The sequence below is a fragment of the Gracilinanus agilis genome, chromosome 1, assembly GCF_016433145.1.
Source record: "Gracilinanus agilis isolate LMUSP501 chromosome 1, AgileGrace, whole genome shotgun sequence".
NCBI classification, from domain to species: Eukaryota; Metazoa; Chordata; class Mammalia; order Didelphimorphia; family Didelphidae; genus Gracilinanus; species Gracilinanus agilis.
The window spans coordinates 491042830-491056988 of record NC_058130.1 but is presented as its reverse complement, the minus strand read 5'-3'; positions in this window follow the sequence as shown (position 1 = coordinate 491056988).

The window sequence follows — 14159 nt, the reverse complement described above, 5'->3', positions numbered from 1 at the left end:
ATGGTACATATTTGGGGAGGGATGGAGTATTCAGCATATCAGAAGGTGAAAAGACCTCAAGATTTTAGTAACTTTATCTAAACCTGGATTTGGTTCCTGGGAGTCTCTGCAAAGCAGAGACCAATTGGACAAATGTTTATGAAAGTACAGGTTAGGAGGAGGGGAATATAAGAGAAAAAGCCTTTGATAATAAAAACCCATGGCCTAGCAGAAGATACATAGGAAGAACTGTGTTTCTTGCTAGGTAAGGAAAACTCAGGAGGACTTACTCCATGTGTTGGCAAAGGTTCAAGTTAGCAGCAGAGATAGATCCCCGTTAACAGAGGTTTGGGATCTTATATAACACCCTATAGTTAAGAGAAAACTGCACTTTGAGGAGTGTACTGAAAAGAACCTTAAATAATCTCACACCTGATCATAGTTGCTGGAAAAGAGCAAGAAAAGGATTCTGCTGATTGGGAATGATAGGAGGTTCAGAATTTTAATAGACTTCTGGGAGATGGTGGTTCATGGAATGGTTTCTCCATGGGTTGCATTTTAGCTTTTATTTTTTCTTCAGTTTTTCAATAAGATTTTCTTTAACTTTGTGAACTTCATGCTTGAAAGAGTCTGTGATAGCACAGTGAATGAGATCAGAGTGCTTCGTTCATTCATTTATCTATCCATCCATGAATTTATTTACATATCTATTTACTCATCTATTTATTTTCTTATATATCAATTCATTTAGCCATTATTTTTCCATGCATCAACATAACAATTTATTTATTTACTCATTTACTTATTCTTTCTTATGACTGGATTTGTAATTTCATTAGCATACATAGCTCAGGCTGAAAGAAGGAAGATGAAATAATATTTTTATTACATACATAAGCAGAATAAAATAGAACATATTCCCCATATGTGTCTCCTCCCAAAATGAATTTTTTAATCTGTAAATTAGTTCTATACACTAGTTCATCATATCTCTCTTACAAGGTTGATATCCTTTTTTAATGAAATTTAATTTAAAATCCTTTGGAATCGTTTATCATTTCATCATTCAGAATTCTTAAATCTTTAAAAATTGTTTTTATAAAACTGATGTTAGAGCATAAATTGTTCTTACAATTCTGCTCTCCACTTTTCCGCACTTTCTAAAAGTTTTTCCATATCTTTTTGAGATTGTCTTTTCCTCATTTCTTATAGCAGAATGAGGTTCATACACCTTGAGCATATCTGTTCCTTAGGAACCCTCCCTCTTCTGGTCAGGAGATGACCATCAGGCCCTGCTCTGCAACTTATAAACTCAGGCCAATCTTTAGGGCATTGAAAGGTTACACCTTGCCCAGACAGGGGTCCAAGAAGTGGCTCTCAGGCCAGATCACTACCCAACTGACCATGCATTCTTTCACTGTGTAAAGGTCTTCTAATTGCTGCTGTTAACAATAACAGAAACAAAAATAGTAATCACAGTTTGATATCTGACAGATTTCTCTGTTAGGTTGTACAGGGGATAGAGTGTTTGATCTGGAGTCATTAAGACCTGAATTTAAATCCAGCATCAGACCCTAGGAAAGTCATTTAACTACTACCTGCCTTAGTTTATTCAACTGTATAATGGGGATAATAATGTTACTCACCTTGCAGGGTTGTTGTGAGGATTATGTGAAATAATATTTGGAAAATATTTAGCATTGTAACTGAACTGGCACCTACTAAGTGCCTATTCCCTTTCTTTCCTCCTAGTTTCTTGACCACCTCGGAATGTTTTGGTGCAAGACAGACCCTTCTAAGTATGTCACTTTGTGTCACATTGCTCAGTGGTGTGGACAGGTAAGACAATCAGATGTCTTCTTCTTTCATTAGGAATATTTTTGAAAGACTATACACTTGAGGAACTGGATGAATAGCCTGTTTTTAAAAGTTAAGGAAAAGAAAACCTAAATTGTAATTAAAGAATGTGGGTTCTGTATTGAGGTGGGAAAAGAAAAAAAATTACATGTGGACTATCTTTAAAGAAGGGGGAAAGAAAAGAGAAGGGAACCCAGAGCTGAGTTAAACTTCAGGATTTTGCTTTTGCTTTAAAAAAATCCTCAGACTAGATTAATTTCTCCCCGTTTGGGCTTAATACTTTTGCACAGGCCTAAAAGAGTAGTTTGTCTTTTCAAGTGAAATAATTGAGAACTGCTGCAGGGTAGCAATGCAATTGAGCAGATTTCAGGCTCTGGCAGAAGCTATTCTAGAAGCAAAGCTCCCCAGATACTCATTCAAATGCCCTTGTTCAAACACGTAATGAAAAAGGAGCAGGAAGAATTATAAAATCTCCCACATAATGATTTGCAAAAGTCAAGGCTGCCTTCAAAGATTAAGGGGTAAAATAATTAGGAGTCACAGGGACATTGTCAAAGAAGTGATGACAAAAATGTTTACTCTGCTCTGACAGTACCTAGGCTACAATTCTAAAGGCTGAGATAGAGAGAGCACAAGTGCAAAGAGGAAAGCACATTTTTAAACATCAATGTTCTCTTAGATCAGCCTGGGCAGGCTGAGTCTGACTCATAGTGGAACTTGGATATTTGTTTTCTTTGGTAAATGAAATTTTTAGAGGTTGGAGAGCAATGACATATTCATGAATGATCTGATTAGAGAGACCATGATAAATGAGGGAGAAAGTGATAAAAGCAGAGTTTTATCTTAAATAAAGAAAAATATGGCACTGTGGATTTATTGAATCATACTGCTTGGATGTGTAACCAATACCCAATGAAGATGGTACTTGTAAGCAGGTAAACTCAATTTTATTTTACTTTATATGCTTTAAAAATTATGCAAGTGTTTTGTTTGTAAACCATAATCCCTCCCATTGAACCTTGCCTTGTGATGACAAACAAGCAAAGTGTCCCAGTGAGTTACTGTGACTGCAAAGATTTTCAATATCCTACAAATCCAGTGCCCTCCCCTCTAATTCTCAAATGAAAATATCTTTTAGGGGGAGTTTATTGGTTCCTATAACTGTAAAGAACCTTCAGATCTGTTTTACTCTTCTTTTATTTAAATGACTTATCTTTGTAGTATTCTTCTGGTTCTGCTTTATACTGGTTAATTTTATACCCAACTTAGGGTAGCTGGTCTTCAGACAATATTCTTTCTTTTCAGTCACAAAAATCTAGTTGTAGCTGGTATAGTCTAGGGGAATAAGAATAAATCCACTTCTGTAGGCGTATCGAAATTCACTAGGAATCTTGAGAGAAAATTTTGCAGAAATCAGATTGCTTTGTCAGTTCCCAAACCAATGAGGGGCAGTAACTCAAGTGGAGTTAATATTATTGAGCTTTGAGAAATACAGAATATGAGTCATTCAGTGAAACGCAGGAAGACTTGCATGAATATAGGGAGATTAAGTAAGCCCAAACAGGAGAGCCATATAAACAATGACTAAAACAAAGTAAACAAAAACATTGAAAAGGAGCTATATTTATATATTAGTCACAATAATGCATGGGAGAAGATATAATTATGGAAAATAGACAATGAACAGTTTTACTCCTCTGAGTACGGAGGTAGTGGACTACAGTGAATGAATATTTTATGTTATCAGATGGATATTGCCAACTTTTCTCAATTTTGCTTAAGTATTTTTCTTTGTCACGAAGCCCTTTTTTATTTGCCACTATTGTTCTTTATTACAAGGCTGAATATTCATGAGGTATATCAGCAAATTATGGGGTGTAAATGACAACAATAAAACAAATGGATTTAAAAATTTTAAAAACATTAAATTTTGTTGTTATAGAATCTGGACCCAGTTTTGGCAGCTGTGGCTTTCTTGAATATGGTGGTTGGATATTTTTCAACTTGGAAAAACTTTTTAGACACCAAGTTGGGTAGGAGTAGTTGAAAAGGGAAGTCACTTCATTGTGAGGAAGGCTTTATTTAATCTGGCATTGAATCACTAGAGCTGTGAAATCAAGAGAGAGAAAGATATGATACTGCCAGGTAAGGAGCCCTCTGGAGGCACACCACTAAGTTGGTGCAGAACATTTCTATTGGAAGCTGCTTAGAACAAGAGGAGGTATACCTGTCATTGCCTGCTGGTATCTGCACAGATTACAGGAGGAGGCATCTGTCTGGAGCAGGATCTACTTATGACTCTAAGTAAAGGATATATTGAGATTCCGACCTTTCAAAGAGAGCCACTCACTCTTTGAATGATGTCTTCGTTTTTCAAGAGCTCAGTTATTGATTTGCATGGTTTTCCTCTTTAATATAAGCCTTTATTCTTTAACACTGTAAACTATTTCTTTCTAAGTGGGGAGTCAGTCTTAGTATACAGGTCTACCAAGTTTTTTTGTTCTACCAAGTTTTGGGGGTGAGAACTATGAAGAAAGAGAGCAAAGAAGTCCCTACAGTGTACCCGAGTACTTTTCATCTTGAGAGTTTCTGACAAAAGGTTTATAGGGGGATCATTGAATTGTAAGATTAAGGCCAGAAAGTTTCTTGGAGATCATCATACACTGACTTTCTCATGTAGAAATAAGGAAACTGAAAACTTAGAGAAGTTAAATATCTTGCCCAAGTTTTTAAAGGGATTCAATGGAAGAGCTAGGAACTGAATCTGATCAGCACTTCTATCTTAAATATCATGTTCTAGATGTTGACTTTTATCTGATGACCCCCATTCCCTAAGAATTTAATGCCAGTTACTGTAACTAAAAACTCAAAATTCTAACAAATGCATCATTGAAATATCTGGATTATCTTGGAGGTTCTTCTTCCAGTTCTTGGATTCAATGATCCCATGAAAATCTCAATCACATATTTCTAAAAATATAGGTCAGAAAATATACTTTGAGTTGTAGACCTTGAAATTTTAGAATTATCCTATGCAACAGAGAACATACTATCACACATACTTCCCACTTACTGACACTACTAGTCAAAAATAAAAGGGTCCTGAGGGTTTCATGGAAGTGGTACAACTGTAACGAATTCATGCCAAATCATCATGTTACAGCTAAAGGTTTTTGCACTCTAAATAATAAAACACACCTCAGCTACTGGAATGAAGGGAAATCATTTTATTCAATTTGCATTTAAAATTGCAAGCTATCATATAATGTTTATTTGGACTGACACATTTTAATTAGAATAGTCATATTATCAGTGAATATCAAATAGTTCGTATAGTACATCATTCATGCACCTGAATAAAAATGACAGGGATTATTAATATGGTAGCCACACAGCACTCTAGATAATTGGGTTTTTTTTCTCTCTTTCTAACACTGTGTTTCATTGCCAGTGGCCACATTTTGAAGTTGTGGATTTTGGGGAGAAGTCTGCATACTTAAAATGGAGAGACACAGGATAGGACAAATGGTCTACTTAAGCAGAAGAAAAAGAAAGAACTTTGATGTAAATGACAGTCTGCATAGAGTAGAGATGGAAACGTTATGTAGACATTATATATATACTTCATAAATGACAGACATATTCACATGTGACCAAACATGATATTTATATCATGTATTTCACATATGCCATTTCTATCATCGATTTCATATGTGCTATCTATTTAATTTGTGGCAATGATGTTGCATGTTTCATATATGAGTTATTCTCCAGGACTATTCCTATTCAGTCTCCATACATTTGCACAGACTTTTCTTTGTGGTTGAACTTTTCTCCCTTCTCATTTCCTCTTTTCAGGCATGGCTCAAGTGCCAAATCCCACAAGAAGACTTACCCAGTTCTCCCAGTTGTTGGTCTTCACCAAATTTCTTTGTATTTAATCGGTAAAAATCTTGTACTTCATCAGTGACTTCATTGCGTCCTCTTAGTACAAGGATATACTTAGCCAAAAAAAATTACTGAGACTACAGAACAACGGACAGTGCTTTTCTTTTCTATCATTGGTGAGGACCTCCCAAGAAATGCCTCCTTTGCTTACTTCTATCTCATACAACCTTTATATTAGCAGCCTCACATTGTCCCTGAATTAAAATCCCTCGAGGGGCGTCATGCCCTTGAAACAAAATTTTTATTTAACAGTAGATTTGAGTGTATCCCCAGTGCGATTTGGGAAACTTAATCAAAATTGTGAAACAATCAAAATTGTTGATGATGGCCCTGGAGTATCTGCATTAACGAGGTCACTGTTCTGTCAGAGGTACAGTTCTCAAAATATGCTCTAGTGATCATTGGACCACAATATTTTTATACTGGGGTCAAAAATGTTGCTCATAGGAATACTGAGACTTTTAAATTTCTGATATGATAAATACCAATAAAAATAATACAAAGTCTTTGGAGGAGTTCTCAATTTTTGAGAGTGTAAAGGAGACTTGAGACCAAAAATTTTGAGAACCCCTTTATCAGAGTGTAGAAGTATCAATGAAGGGAATATATAGATTTTTGCTAACTTCCCTATATGGAAGGATTTCAGCTCTGAATTCAAAAGCTCAGATTTCATAGCTGCTGATATATTATTTATACGCACTTTCAAGATGTAAAAAAACAATATGTAATTTTGTCAACAAGGTTTTTGGCTTTTAAGTAAAGTTATACTTTTGGAGTTTGGGAAATATTAATTGATGCTATTAGATAGCTGCTTTCTTGTTTGCATTTGGGATCTAGAGATTGTTTAGTTTGAAACTTACTTGAATTTTTGGGACCATTAATATTGTTTTGTTCTCTAGCATATTGGGAAGCTCCCTGCTCATCTCCCTCTCTTAAAATCCTTAGCATATTTTGAGGTTTAACGTTGGTTCCACTTCCTACTGCCTTTCAGGATTTCTCTAGTTGTTCTGATTCTTAAATTTTCTTTGGTTTAAATATCTATGCATTGGTTGACCTTTGGGGCAAATAGGAATATAAAATATTAACAAAGAAATAAAAATCTTGAAAGACTATACTTAAATCTCTTGTCGCTGTAAGCTTTTTTTAAAATAGAAACTCTTTAAAAACAAAAAGATTTTGTGTCCCTAATACCTAGGCTGATGTCCTACATGCAGTAGATACTTCATTATGTTGGTTAATTTTAATTGGATTGATCACAAAGGCAATGTGACAGAAGGAATTCTTTTCCAGGTGTTGGTTGGACTAGATGTCTTCACTGTTCATTTAGAATTTGAAGTGAAATCCTGTAATTCAGTGACCTTAAAACTTAATTAATTTAAGTGTCAAACCATCAAGTCAAGTTAAATAGGCAGGATCTCTGAAAAAATCTGTATCTTGGAGTATCATTAGTGAGTCACTGAATATACATATTAATAGCACTTTGTATTTTAATAAGAAAAAACAACTCACTTCTTCCTAAATGTTCACAAGTCTTTGGGCAAGTAAAAGGTTATTAAGCTCTAATTTCTTCCTAGTCATTGGGCCCATTGGGAATATAATGTTTTCCTTTAAATTATCTAAAATATAGAGTTATGAATCATTGGTATAAATTTCCAAATGTATGGAAATTTCGGAATTAGACTCAACCCCTTCCTGGTTTTCTTTCTTTGTGAATTTAAGATGAGATTACAAAATTCAAAATAGTGATATTATAGCTGTAAATTTCATCATTTTCAATTATTTATAATTTGAATCACAGGATGGCTGTGCTTGAAGAGATCTTAGTGATAATTGTGGTTTATCTTCTGACTATAGATAAAGAAACTAAAGCTCAAACAGGTAAAATACCTTGTCTAAGGTTAAGAAATGAGAAGCAGAGCTGGGGCTAGAAACAAAATATTCTACCACTACTCCACAAGGCTCCTGGTTTAGAGCTTCTTGCTCTTTCTAATACATTAACATGCTTCTCTTCATTAGCTAATTTGCTTTCCATGGGTTGGATTACTTTCTTTTTTGTATCACACACCACACCCATTGATGATGAATTCATCAGGTGTCTCTTTTTCTGTTGGAGGCATGTCTTTTTTTTCTCTTACTGATTAGGCACAGCTTCACAGGAATTGTTATTTGAGCTTGTATCTTGTATTTTGCTTTCTCTTTTTCATGAATGTGGAGTAATTCTGAATTTTTAATTTTTTTCCCTTCATAATCTAGACCTTTTTCCTGGATATTTTTAAAACTTATTTGGAATTGAAATTTGAATTTTACACTCACATTTCTTAGACTATCAAATGGAGTTTTTCTCATTTGATTTTAAAGATTTTGGGGTGTTTTTGTAAGGGAGGACTCAATGAATTTTCTCTGATAAGAGTTGAACCTTATTAGAGTAAGCTACAATTTCAATGTAAGAAAATATTCACATAAAACTTGTATGTTCTGAGCCAAACTTTAATGCTTGTCCATGTGCAGTCAAAACCTAGAATTCTCACTCTAATAAATCCTTAAGCCAAATATAATCATGCATATTATAAAGTTACAATAGCTTCCACTGGAATAAAAAACTGATCCTGAAAAGTCAGTGGCTGACTGGTTGTGAATCTAGTATGTTTAAGTGTTTTCTGTAGACCACAAGAACCTATGAAAAAGGTTTTTTATTCGGAGGCACAAGTATTCCACAGGAACATTTACATCTTTGATGACCTGCCAATGCTTCTCTCTGCCTTTAGTTTGCGAACTTGAATGGAAAAAAAAACAACACTTTTTTTTCACTTGTAGCTTGAATTAAAAATTCAGAAATTCAAAAATTTCATAACAATTAAATCAATTAGTACTTTGTTGTTCATATTCAAAATTTCTGGGAAAAAGAAAGTTATAGAAAATATAAAATGTCACGTTGGCAATTCTGAATAAAGAAAGCAATAATATATGCATATTATATATATATACATGCATATATGTTTTACATTTGTGCATAATGTTTATATACATAGATGTATAAACATAAATACACACATATCTGTACATAAATACATAAAAGAGAAAGGAAGTCATGAAAAGAGAGGAAGAGGAACGACATGGGAGACAGACAGAAAGAGAGACAAACAGAGAAAGACAAAAACAGAAAAAGAGAAAGAGAGAGAGAGGGAGAAAGAGAGAGAATAGAAAATCTATATTGCTGAATCATACAGGATGAGAAGGTATGCAGGGTAGGAGTTGTAATCCATGTAGGTAGTGTGATCTGCTCAGAAGAAATCCCTGATGAGTCAAAGCACCAAAGGAAACAACGTTTATAGTTTTTATAGCTTACAGAGAGCCATAGAAGTTAAATGATTAGCTTAGAGACAGTCTAGTGGAACCTAGGAAAGCAGGAGAATATGGCCAAAACAAGAAGGGGCTCCAATACTGTCTAATAAGTCACATGGCTGTTAAATGAGATACAGATTATAAAACTAGATGAGAATACAAGAGAAGGTTTGTTTGTTTGTTTTTAATAGGAAAAGCAATTTTTCTACAAATGGGCAGTGATGAGTTGAAATTAGGTCTTGAAACTGAAACTGTGATTTCACTAGAACAAGAAAACCCCAGCTACAGAAACTACTAGTGCTGAAGATCAGTACCTTCTCTAAATAATTCTCCTGTTTTCAGAAATCAAGAATATGTCACATGCTCACTTGAGCTCATGTTTTCCTAACTTTAATCTAATTCTAATCACTACACTATATTGTTAGAGGGGTTTGGAGTGTTCAGGAAGGATTAGAACCTCGTTTTCTAAATTAAAAAAAAATTTTAAACCCTTACCTTCTGTCTTGACTCCAAGGCAGAAGAGAAGTAAGGGTAGGCAATGGGGGTCAAGTGACTTGCCCAGGGTAACACAGCTGGGAAGTGTCTGAGACCAGATTTGAACCTAGGACCTCCCATCTCTAGGCCTGACTCTCAATCCACTGAGTTACCCAGCTGCCCCCTAGAACCTCTTTTTAAAGGAGTCCTTTTTAAAGCTGCTGACCCACCTTTGGTGTCCAACTTTAACCTGTAGCCCTAAAAAGCTGGCCCAAGTGCAGCAGTCACATCCTCATAAAGCTGTCTCAGGAGAAGGGCTAAACCAGACTGATGGCAGTCAAAGCATCTCAAAGTCTTCATTGAGTTTAGGGGAATGCCTACTCCTAGAAAGTGAAGACTTCCCCCATGAAATGGGCAGATGGGAACAGCCCATTCCAATGGTCATAAAAGTGGCTGAAGCAGGTATTTTAGAGGGCTCAGGACTTGGTCAGACATCAGATTTGCCAAGGTCATCCACTGCTTTCCCTGCCATCACTAGTCATTCTGACTCTTGTCTTCTCATTGGTCTCTGCTGACTGGAAGAGAGAAAGTGGCTAATGACTGTGGAACTCCTCCTCACTTAAGTCTAACTCTTACACAAGTCAGACCCTCGCCCCATGATGTCGTTGATCCTCTAAGAAAAGAGAGACAGACAACAAAAACTCCATAACAACTATCTGTACTGTTGCTGATAGCCATTTGGTCAGATAATAAGCATTAATTAATTAAATGCTTACTTTGTATAAGGCACAGCCCTGAGCCTTAGGAGATTTTTTCATAGTCTAAAGGGGAGAAAACATGTCAATAGCTATGTACAAATGATATTCACTGGGCAAGTTGGAAATAATAGAGAGAAGCACACACATTGAGGGAGATTAGGAAAAGATTCCACTTTGAAAGAAGTCTTTAAAATGGGATCTGAAGGAAGCAAGCAAAGCCAGGAGATAGACCTGAGGAGGAGGAGAATCTAAGCATGGGGACAGACAATGAAAATGCCCCAAATGTGGAGATGGAATGTTTTGTGGGAGGAACAGTGAAGAAATCAATACCTTTGGATCTCTAAGTACAATTAGAGCAAGAAGGTGTAAGAAATGGGAAAGGGAGAGAGGGATGTCTGACTAGGAAGGCTTTGAATGTCAGACGTAAGATTTTACATTTTATCTTGAAAGGAATTGGAAACAACTGTGGTTTATTGAAGTGGGAATGGGGAAATCTTTAGGAAGATCATTTTGACATCTGAGTGGAGTATGGACCTGCAACAGAGAGCTAAATCAACTCATCCAGAAGTTACTGTAATAGTCCAGGTATTGGGTGATGAGAAGAAAAATTGTATTAAATTAGATAATGAACTAGTAAATGTTTAAATGGCACTACATACAAGCAGGCAAGTCTATCATGGCATTTACATATGCATGCATGCATTTATCTACAATTTACACTAATTTATTTCTTTTCAATGGCAGGGATTGATGGTTTTATATCATCCATGTTCCTTAGGGGCACCTATGCCCATCCTTTCTGTCACATGTCTATCCCCTGTCACCCACTAGCAAATGAGGGAGATGGTATTTTTACTCCAGCATTTTGATTTCAAGACAAGTACCCAAACTATTGTATTAGAGAGCTTCCAAGAAGTCTTCCTTCCATCCCCATTCACATCAAATATTTCTGAATCTCAGTAGTATGTGATTTGCACCAGTTCAACATTCATAAAGTAACTGCTTTGGATAAAGCACTACTTAGGCACTGAAGAAGCAAAGATGAATTTTTATAAAGTTTCTGCCATTAAGGAGTTTATAATCTATTAATGATATCAGACATATACACAAAACATATTACAAGATTAGTGGAAGTCCCAAGTTTGAATCCTATCTCAGGCACCTTCTAACAGTGTGAGCCTAGACAAGTTACTTAATTTCTCTTAGTCTTAGTATTCTCATCTATAAAATGGTTATATTAAAATCCCTCGTCTTTCTGAAGGTCATGTGAGATAATAGGATTGTAGCAGTATACCAATCTTAAAATACGATATAAATGTGAGCTATTTTTACTATTTTTGTTATAATTGTTAGAGAGGTCCAAACAATATGACTTATACAACTTGACCCTCAGTAGTTAGGTTTTCTAGAAAAAGTAAGGGTGTTTATTGAGCACAGAGGGCTGTAAACATTATTAGCAAGGTGGTCCTGGCTCCAATTCCCCTGCCCCTCTCATCGACTGGGAGTAGACATCTCCCACCTTTCCCTTCCTCATAAATCCTCTGTTTTGCCATTGCCCATCTGCAAAGGCACATTTCTCTCTTCATGTGCACATATAATCCAGGTGGGTGAAGGCCACCTATTCTAAATGGAGAGAAGCTGAATCCCTTCCATCACATTGCCATTTCTACCTGGCTAGTCCCCCACTGGGACTGTAGTAGTGTAGTAATGAAATGAAGTAACCATGAGTCTTCTGAGTTTCAACATATGGTCTTACTAAATATTATGTGTGCTTTCCTTTTTAGCTAGTCATTATTAATGCCATTTACTTTCCCAATTAATAGCTTTCCTTATAATCCTAAAAGCATTATTTTTTGTGCAAAAACTTATCAGTTTTATATAATCAAGTTTATATACTCATTTTATTTTTTTGTGATCCTCTCTATCATAAACACTTCCTCTACCTATATATCTGAAAGGTAGGTTATTCTTTGCTCCTCTGATTTGCTTCTGATATCAATAACATCTAAGTGATATAACCACTTGGAATTTATATTGGTATACTGTGAGGAAGAGGTCCTGACAAGATGGTGGACTCTTCTCATCATTCTGTATAATAAAGTAAGCAGAAAAGAAAACTGAGTTAAGTTTCATGCTCTCAGCTTAAGCTTCTTTTCTCCACCTCCACATCAGCAGGACATGACAAGGAACACATGACAGATTAGCCGCCTTTAAAAAGCTAACAGGTGAAGATGCTTTACTTTAATGTGAATGAATGCTCTTGTAAATTGAATTCTGATCAGCTGGCTCTTGTGACTAGATTATAAGTGTAGAAACCAGCCAATGTTGAATGAGGGGTTGGGCTGATTTATATTAATAAAAGAGAGTCTGCATTCCTTGTACTTGCTGGCTGTAACACCTGTAAAACTGACTTGTGAGTACCCATTTTCCAGAGAGCCTTTGCCACATTAACAATGAGTTCAAGATTCTTTTCAGTAGGTGGTTGTTCCTCTCATATGCTCTATGAAATGTTTATTTATTTTACAATTTCTTCCAATCTCTATTATGGTTTTCCAAATAGATTTGTCAAATACCTCAGTAATTGAAAAAATCTGGAGGTTTTGAAAAAATGATGCTACTATATTTTGTTTGCTTCTGAAATTTGTGTACCCAAATTATTCTAATGTTCAACTATCTGTGTTTTAACCAGTGCCAAATTGCTTTTAACAATTACTGCTTTGTAGTATAATTTTAGATCTGATATTGAGAAGATGCCCACCCCCCTTCCCTTTTATAATATTGTTAATCCAGAGAAAGAAATGTGGAAGCAGAAACATAGAAGAAAAACAACTGCTTGATCACACGGGTCAATGGGGATATGATTGGGGATATTGACTCTAAACAATCACTGGAGTACAAATATCAATAATATAGAAATAGGTCTTGATCAATGACACATTTAAAACCCGGTGGAATTGTGTATTGGCTATGGGAGGGGAGTGGGAGAAGTGGAGGGAAAGAACATGAATTATGTAACCATGGAAAAATTTTCTTGATCAATAAAAAAAATTTAAATTAAAAATATAATATTATTGTTACCCTTTCAATTATAAATGTTGTGTGCAGCTATGCAAGTTTTATTATTATTTATTTCTTTAAAAGCATTTGAGAATTTTATTTGTATAGGAGCAAATAATTAAATTCATTTAAATTATATTGCCAATTTTATTAGGTTGGCTCAAATTTTTTTTTTCTGTTTTTAAGTATGAATTTCTACCAAGAGTATTTCAGAGTTGAATTCCTTTAAGTCCCTGGGTATGTTTTGATAGTTGGGATCCCACATATTTTGTAGTTATTTTTTTTAAAACCTTGTTTTATCTATTTTTGTTTTTTACTTCCACATTCTTTCCCTCTTTCCTCCTCCCCCATTCACCAAGAAGGCAAGAAATGTGACACTTATTATACATATAAAGTCATGCAAAACATATTTCAGCATTAGTCACATTGTGAGAAGAAAGGAAAAAAAAGAAGGAAAGGGAAAAGGGGAGGGGGAGAGGAAGGAAGGAAGGAAACACTTCAGTAAGATTCCATCAGTTCTCTATGTGTAGAAAGCAATTTTTATCATTAATATTTGGAATTGTCATAAATCAGAATTTTTAAGCCTTTTGCTGGTGGTTGTCATAACAATACTGCTGTTACTATGTACACTGTTCTCTCCCTTCTGCTCACTTCAGTTTATTTGAGTTTCCCAGGTTTTTCTGAAACTATCTTTTTTCTCATTTTTTATATCACAAAATTATTCTATCACAATTATGTACCATA